At 44.2% G+C, this 8752-nt stretch overlaps 1 pseudogene; it reads left to right on the top strand.

Moving 5' to 3' along the window:
• Positions 1 to 605: 605 nt before the first annotated feature.
• Positions 606 to 8752, top strand: part of LOC122146507 — a 20316-nt pseudogene continuing 12169 nt past the window's right edge.

Genomic DNA, 8752 nt, shown 5'->3' with positions numbered 1-8752 from the left:
TGATGATTGATGGATCAGCAGAAGTAATCACAGCCCGGGCAGCACTAAACACTAATGGCAAGGTAAACACCACGCCACCAAAACTTACATGCTCCAAAAAGTAATCCGAAGAGTAATGGATTTGATGATGAGCGGATTAACTGTATGCTTCTATTCACATATAAACATGATCATACATTGAGCCGCTTAACCATGTCAGGGCTCTAGACCAAAAAATAAAAAATAAAAATAATGATAATAATAAAAAAAGAATAAGGAGCCATTTGGCCCCAAAAGAAAAAACACCATTGAGTTTAATCTTTAAATAAATTGAATTTAATACATTTAGTTAGTCCAACTTAAAATAAAAGTGTGACAACACATTTTCAAATTTTAGTTATTGCTAGTGTAACTCAGAAATGTTAAGTTCACTTAACTTATTTTTTTAACTTAGTTTATTTACTTAATTTTAAGGCAACGGTTTCCAGAAATGTTTTTGCTAAATTATTTTTTTGATTATCAACGTTATGTAAATTTTTTTATTAATTGGTTTGATGAATGTTTTTTTACATCTGTAAAAGCTTCGTTCGTCCTCGAACACAATTTAAGATATTTTGATGAAAACGGAGGCCTGTGACTGTCCCATAGACTGCCAAATAAATAACAGTGCTCAAGGTCCAGGAAAAAATTAATAGTGTTCCTGTTGCTTCATATAACCCAGACTGCACGTCCCGATGGCAGATGAAGTCTGACCATGCTTTTCATACTTTTCTGATCTTGACACTGTTATTTATTTATAACTGTAAATCATGCTTTTTACAGTCATCTTACAGTGTAATATGTTACTATAGACATTGCTCTATCCCACTCATATGCTATTCATTTTATTTGTGCAGGTCTTAAAAAGTCTTAAATGTAAGCATAAAAATCCTACTGAAACCCTGAATTCAAGGAAAGCTTTTCTGCTGAACATGCTGGCAGTTTCACAAGGTCTTCACATTCCAGAGTAAACCATGGTGTGTGTGTTCACAGGAGCGCTTGTCAGACGTCTCTATGGGTGCAGAGGAGGATTGTGGGAAGAACTGGGAGCTGCAGGAGGCCATGGACAGACAGAGTAAGGAGCTCCTGCACCTGAAGGAGCTGCATGCTCTCTGCAGCCACGCCACTGAGCTGAGGAGGATCTGACACGGCCCGCAAAGACCTCATCAGGTCCGAGGACATCAACAGCCGCCTGCAGAGAGACTTACGAGAGGTACGACAGCAGAGCCTCCGTCCAGAGGAGCGCATCGAACGAGACAGTTTATGACCTCGTGTTTCTGTCGTTTCTCTCAGTCTGTGGCTCAGAAGGAGGACATGGAGGAGAGGATCACCACGCTAGAGAAGCGCCACCTAGCTGCTCAGAGAGAAGCCACGTCTGTCCACCACCTCAACGACAAACTGGAGAACGAGATCGCCAACAAGGACCTCGCTGGTCTGCCAGGTGTGCAGCGCGCAGCCGCCTTCACTCTACTCTTAGAAACATAGATCGCTGTGAGCCGCTGGCTAAATGAGCGGCTAATGTTGAGCTACAGGCATAAGAAGTGAAACATGTCAGCTTTGATCAATTTGAGGCTTACACACCTGAGTTCATTAAGCCCTCTTCTAGCGATCCCAGTGCTCCAAATACCAATTAAACACCTTAACTTATCTTTATTTTGCAGGTGTGTGTGTGTGTGTGTGTGCAGGTGGGAGGAGAAGAGCCGGCAGCTGCAGGAGCGTCTGGAGCTGGCGGAGCAGAAGCTGCAGCAGACCATGCGAGGCGCCGAGACGCCGGAGGTGGAGGCAGAGCTGGCTCAGAGGGTCGTGGTCCCTCACTAAGGTAAGCTCACCACACAACACCACAACACCACACACACACACACACACACATGCTCTCATCATGCTGTCAGCGGCCCACAATCCAGCTGTGATTCCACTGTTGGCCTCCCTGGAACAAAGCCACACCGTTTAGAGAAGACGGCAACTGGTGTTTGTTGTAAGAATACTGCAGTGATATTTGACCACTGATTAATGATAACAATTACAGGACAGTCGCTTTGTTCTACTTTTTGTTTAGCGCGCACATCATAAACCTGTTTTTGATCTGTATTTCATGGGTAAAGTCTTGAGACATGGTTTTTTTTTTTAAAGTTGAACTTGCATTTATTTTGCTGGTGGTGGATGTCCCTCTAGAAAATGCGATAAATATGCGTTCAGTGTGTACGGCTTGGCTTCAGTTTTTACATCATCTCCGCATCGATGTTATCTTTTTCAGCAATATTTTGAATTAACCTAAAGTTAAAATGCAATGTTTTTGCATCTGGATGTCGATTTTTATTTTACATTCAGTGATTATTCAAAATTATAATTTTTAGTTGACAGCCCTACTCGTGATGCACATTGCATGAGTACTTGGGTCAAAGGAATCTGTTCCAAATAACTGTGATGTGAACGCCACATTTAGTTGTCTGAAAACTTTAAAAAAATAAGCTGTTTCAGCATCTTAACCGGAGCAGCAAACAGCCACCTTTCACCTTCCCCAAAGCGCCTGATCCCGTGATCTGGAGCAGTAATTTAATTAGTCTTCACTTGTGCACATCCCAGATCTCTGGGCGGCCAGGATCTGCTTCCTTCCATGCTGGCGCCTCGTCAGAGTCCATCGCCCAACCCGCAGGAACCCAGCACAGGAGAGACACTGAGATCATTCACACAACTCCAGACACGGCACGGAACTGTGGCTTCCTTTTGCTAACGTTGAACGTTGTCAGCTTCTGTCAATTCAATCCCCAAGTCAGTTCAATTCCAATTCAAGTTTATTTGTATAGTCTTTTTTACAATAACAGGGCTATCAGTGCAGTGACTGCACACTGCTGTACCAGCTATTAGAATAGCATTAAGTAGTTTTAACCCAAGCTTAAAGAATAATAATGCGCATTTGATCACTCCATTTGAGATGCATTATTTGAATGCTTGGCCAAAAGAGGTGTGTTTTTAATCTAGATTTCAACAGAGAGAGAGTGTGTCTAACCCACTCTTAAGCGCGCCCTACTCCTCCCCCCCCCCCCCCCCCCCCCCCCTCCCCCCCCCCCCCCGCCCCAGCCCTGGGAAAGCAAAACCGAGACATTATTCAGGAGCAATAATCGATCGGACGTGTATTTTTGGGCAGCCGAAGAATGTCGAGAAATGAGCCTCTAACCTCTCTTAGAGGTCACTCTGCTATGCAGATATATCTTCGTAGTACTATAAAATGATCCAGCGTTTTGGAGCCCTTAGGAGGCGTGATGGGTTTTGTGGTTGGATAGAAGACTAGTTAGGTCGCGAGTATGCTCAAGCAGTTAAGGGCCGTATAAGTAAAGTAATATATTTTGTAATGATAGGGCCCTTAATAGCGTAGCCAGTGCAGAACTGTGGGTTTGGGGAATATGATCATATTTTCTCTTTGACCTGGGTAAGGACTCTATCCGCTGCATTTTGGATACCTGTCGCTTGTTTATGGAAGGATGCTAAGACAAACACCCATAGCAGTGCATTAACAATAGTCCATTCTAGAGGATCATGAAGCATGAAATAGCTTTTTTTTTTACTGCATCAGGAACAGGTAACATGTTCGTAGCTTAGGGCACTGTTTCCGTAAGATGAGAATGCTGTTTGGCTACAAATGTGGAAATTGATTTCAAAAGACAAGTTACTGTCTACGGCATAAATACCAGATTTTACAATAGAGAATAATTAGAGCCTAACAGTACATACCGTCTAGTTGCAAATTGATAGTATACGTGATTCGTGTAATGTTTTATGGTTCAGAATAAGTAATATTCCTGATCTTATCTGAATTTAATAGGTGAGAAACTTAATTGGTCATCCACTCTTTTACATTTAACCAACACTCTGTTCAGCTTAAGATATTTAGAAGGAGTTTTCATTGGTGTTAGAGAGATATGTTGAGTATCATAGCATTAACAGTGGAGGAAAATAAGTACACGTATTTTCTAATGAATACCAAGGGGGCAACATGGGTATATTAAATAGAATAGCAGAGGACCTAGGACAGATCCTTGTGGCACTCCATATTTTACTGGTGATAAATGAGATGACTCTCATTTAAATAAACAAAGTTGTAGCAATCGGACAGGTAGGATCTAAACCAGGGTTCCTCAGATCTTACCCTGGAGGGCCAATGCACTGCAGTGTTTAGTTCTAACCCTGATCAAACTCACCCACCTGTGATTTTCTAATGATCCTGAAGACATTGATTAGCATGCTCAGTAGTGTATTGATTAGGGTTACAGCTAAACTCTTCAGGAAAGTGGACTCGATGGGCCAGCATTTGAGGAACCACTGATCTAAACCATCTTAAAGCCTGCCCTTGGATACCTGTATAGTTTTGTAATCTATCTATGAGTATGTTGTGATCTATGGTGCTCAAACGCAGCACTAAGATCAGAGTAAAACCTTGCAAATGATGCAGCCCTTGGTCTGATGCAAGAAGCAAAGTCATTTGTAATTTTAGCAAGTGCAGGTTCTGTGCTATGATGGAGCCTGAAAGCCGGGTAGAACAAAATCCATCATATAAAGTTATTTGAGAAGTAGCTTACTAGTCATATGGGAGCGTAGAGTCCTGGAAGTATCCGACAGGAGGTCTCCCTCGACTCTGCTGGGGTGCAGGCCCATCAGCCACGCCATCGCGTCGTTAACCCGAAGTGCGTGAAGCACCTAACAGCTTCTGGGGGCTCGTGCCGGCCTTCAGGATCGGCTGGTCTCCTCGCGCAGAAACATCGGAGAACACGGCAGCACCAGGGAGACAGTGAGTGCACTTTACCTTCGGGCTAACGTGAATGCAACAGACATGTCGCACTGATGGAGTCTCCGGCGCATCACTGCGCTGTCAGCGTTCAGCTGGAGGGGAGCAGGTAGCTGCCCGTGGAGATCTCGCCAAGACCGGTGGGGTCGAAGCTCGGAGCTCGAGCCTGGCTCGCGCCGGGGCCTGGCTGATGATCCTCGCTGGATGCCTGGTCCGTGGTGTCCGGCGGGCGCAGAAGGGACATCTGGGGCAGAGAAGCACTGCGGGGTGGAGGTGGGTGGGACTGTTATGGCAGTATTGTATACTTACCCTAGCGGACTTGTGAGCGTCAGCCCGGAGAGGCTTCAAGCCCGGCTCTCCTCGCTCTCCCTCAGCTGGGACTGCCTCTGCTCCAGGACCGAAGATCTGCTTCTCCACGGCCTCCAGCTCGGGCTGCACGGAACGCAGCTTTCGAGCGTGTCAAATCACCTGCACTCAAAGGTATTGGAGCAAACATCCGCCATTAAAGCAAGTTACAGTGAGTAAAGCGATTGTAATGTGTTTTAAGCGGCATCCACGCTAACGATCGCTGGCAAGGACTTCGGAAATCAAAATAAAACTAGTGATATAACAAGGCCAGCTGGATTGTTTTTGTTGTAGAATACGATGAGAGGATATATTCACCGCGTTATAGAAGCGAAAATGATGTTGTATAAAATAACTTCGAGACCTACGGCAGCAACAAACAGGGAAGTAGCCGGCCTGTTTGACAACATTGATGAACCACTCTTTCTTTCTCTGAAGATTGTTTCTACGGTAGTTTCTCATGCGTGTATGTGTCTCGCAGTTGGAGGGGCGTCATGCGGGAATGTGGAGGAGGCGTCTCAGACAGATGGAGGCTCAGCTGGAGGAGAAGAACCAGAGCTGCTCAGGTGAGTGATCTGCAGATCTGCTGAAACCAGTGCTGGGGGCGCGTGCATAAAAAAAAAAAAAGAACAGAAAGCGAAGCGTGACATTACGTAATCAGATTACTTTAGAGTAACAGGCAATTACACACAACTGTAGACAACCGGAACAGTAGGCAGCGTTTATACTCACGGCGCTCGGGAGTGGTGGGGAGTTCAGTCTTTGCTTTCCGAGCTTTGAGTGAGTATTGAAGGTGGAGAGAACTGCCCAGTCCCCCACCCCAATCCTGAGTTCCGGGGCCTGAACTTCAAAGCCCAGTAACTCAAGGAGTTGTTCTCCAGCCATTGAGTGACTTCCTCTGGTGTTGCCATGGTGACAGAAATCAGGAGTAAGTGCAGAGCGTCAGGGTTACTTTTCGAATAAAGTAACTCAGATACTCTGATTTCTCCAATGAAAATTTTGTCATTACTGTTCACTTAGTGCGGGAAGCGTTGCATCCACCCCAGAATGAAAGATTTTCCAAATGTCGTTCCAAACCGTGAGAAAGCTTTGTTGCGTCTTCGAACACAATTTAAGATATTTTGGATGAAAAACAGGAGGCTTTGTGACTGTCCCATAGACTGCCAAGTAAATAACAGTGTCAAGGTCCAGGAAAGTACTGAAAACTTCCATCGTATCCATTCAAGGATGCACTGTTTCTCACGTGTATTTGCTTTGATTTGAAAGAAAACAGTGCATCCTTGTGGTGTGGATGATACAGAGAAGACAATCACGCCAGTCTATGGGACAATCACAGGCCTCCTGGGTTTCATCCAAAATATTTTTAAATTGTGTTCCGCGAAACAACAAAGCTTTCATGGGTTTGGAAGCATTACGGGGGAAGTGAGTAATGACAAAAATTTTAATTTTGGGGTGGAGTATCCCCTTTAAAGAGTAACGAGTATTGTAATGCATTACTTTTTAAAAAGTAACTTTCCCTTAACGCTTGGCCTCACACGCGTCAGACTCACTCACAGCGTGGACGCATTGACTGAAGTATTAACACAGCAGCTGCTTTACCTTTCTATGATGTTCTTGTAGGCCGTCAGCGAGAGAAGATGGCAGAGAAGAGCACAACAAAGCATCTGTGGGAGGCGGTGGACAAACTGCTGTCCGAGTCAACGAGAGGCTGCAGCTGCACCTGAAGGAGCGTAATGCTGGAGGGGACAGGTAATGACTCTTGCGCATGAGCCCGCGACTGAAACAGCTTCCTCAAAGATCCTGTCTGGCAGAGGAGTGGGGCCGCGGGACTCTTATTTTGACATCACTGAGAACATGACCCCTGAGGCACACAAGCTCCGCGTTCTCCGTCTTCATTAGTTTAACAGAGTCAACTTACTGTGATTACTTTCTTTTTATTCATATTTTTAGCAATCTCTTTGTTTTGGGAAAATGCCATATGATTACAGATTTAAGTATAAATGTTTTATTTTACACATTGAAGTTCAAATTATATTTTCATATGAATTCATTTATAAATGATGTATTATTAATTATCAGTATAGGAATAAAAATCATTTATTCATAATCAGCAGGAGTCAGGTTTCCTTTATCACATGAGGTGAGACAGACAAGACGATGGCAGGAGATTTAGTGTAGAAACAAAATGCAGAAGCGCCTGTTTGGCGGTATTTTTGGCTTTTGAAAACCCTGTTAAAATTGAATCAAGGTGTATGCCGTGCCTCCAAGCTTTCTTATTCGGTTCGCTAATAGTGTTGTCAAAAGTACTGTATTCGGTTACAGTCGTTACTGAAGCTTTAAAAATGTCCATTTCCCACTGAGATTTGAGCGCTGTTGAGCTGATTCTTGGTCACAGTGTTCACGGGCGCTCAGCAGATGCACCTGTGATTGGCTTCAGTCATCATCTCTTCACCGAGATCAGCGGGTCTCTATATATCTGCACATAGATGTTCTGCTGATATAAACCCCCACCCCACAGTGATGCCAGTATTACTGCTGTTGTCACGTGAAAGTTTCCTCAGTCACAATCTTACTCTCCACCGTCTACATCAGGTGTCAGAGGCCGCAGCCCTGATTAAACACACCCGATCCAGCCGATCAGTTCCTTCATGCTTAACTGACAACTACATGGTTTGTGTGTCGGAGCATGTTAGAACTAATTCTGCGTTCACACCATGTTTACCGTGGGAATTCAGAGATGAAGACATGACGTTCAGCCTCGGGAGCTGTGCACGTCAACAACATGAACCCGCGTGAAACCATGTTTCTGGCAGCTGTGGAACACAACAAAGGAACAGTTGCTTTGCAGATGCCTTATTATTACACTTCAGAATTATTTGAGTTATACATGGATAGCCTAGATATCTAACTCTGTGCTGCATGTCTTTAGTTTATGTTCACATTACTTTTTGATAAAGGCGTCTACATTAGCAAAAAGTCAGTTGCACAGATTTTAACTGCATTAATTACATTTACTTTTTCTCTGGTCCTGCGTGTGGCGCAGCGGTAGGTGGTGGTGCAAGCCGTAGCTCTCAGAAAACTCACACTTCACTAGTTGTAATTACGAGCTTCTATGAGGACGTAATTACAATAAGTACACACGCACTTTAAACTCTGAAGGGGCTGCAGCTGTTTGACAAACATCATCTATATATGAAATATCATGTGTATCAGCTTTATATCTGCCACCCTGCTCTCTGTGATCTCAGCATCGGCCATCTCTGTCTGACTTCAGCGCCTCTGTGGTGGTGTGTGTGTGTGTGTGGACGTAGAAGCGCGTCTGATCCGGGATCTGGAGCACACCAAGAAGCTGATAGAAGAGGCTCATCATGAGAAGGTCAGTGTGTGCTGTGGTCATCAGCCTAGTGTTTGGAAGAAATCCTTCTGTGAGATGATGTGGCTTCTTACACAGAACAAAGTATTCTAAGCAGTTATAAAGGCATTGCATTATTAAATACATTATTAAGGAACATTATAATAAGAAGTCAGATAAACCATAGTAGTTCTGTGTTTATTAGTCACGCTGAATCAATGAAAGCAGTTCAGTCTTCTGTTTCCTGGAACGGTGTG

The sequence above is a fragment of the Cyprinus carpio genome, chromosome A10, assembly GCF_018340385.1.
Source record: "Cyprinus carpio isolate SPL01 chromosome A10, ASM1834038v1, whole genome shotgun sequence".
In the NCBI taxonomy this organism is placed as follows: Eukaryota; Metazoa; Chordata; class Actinopteri; order Cypriniformes; family Cyprinidae; genus Cyprinus; species Cyprinus carpio.
Note: the sequence above shows the minus strand (reverse complement) of the source record. Positions and strands in the feature narration are given on the sequence as shown.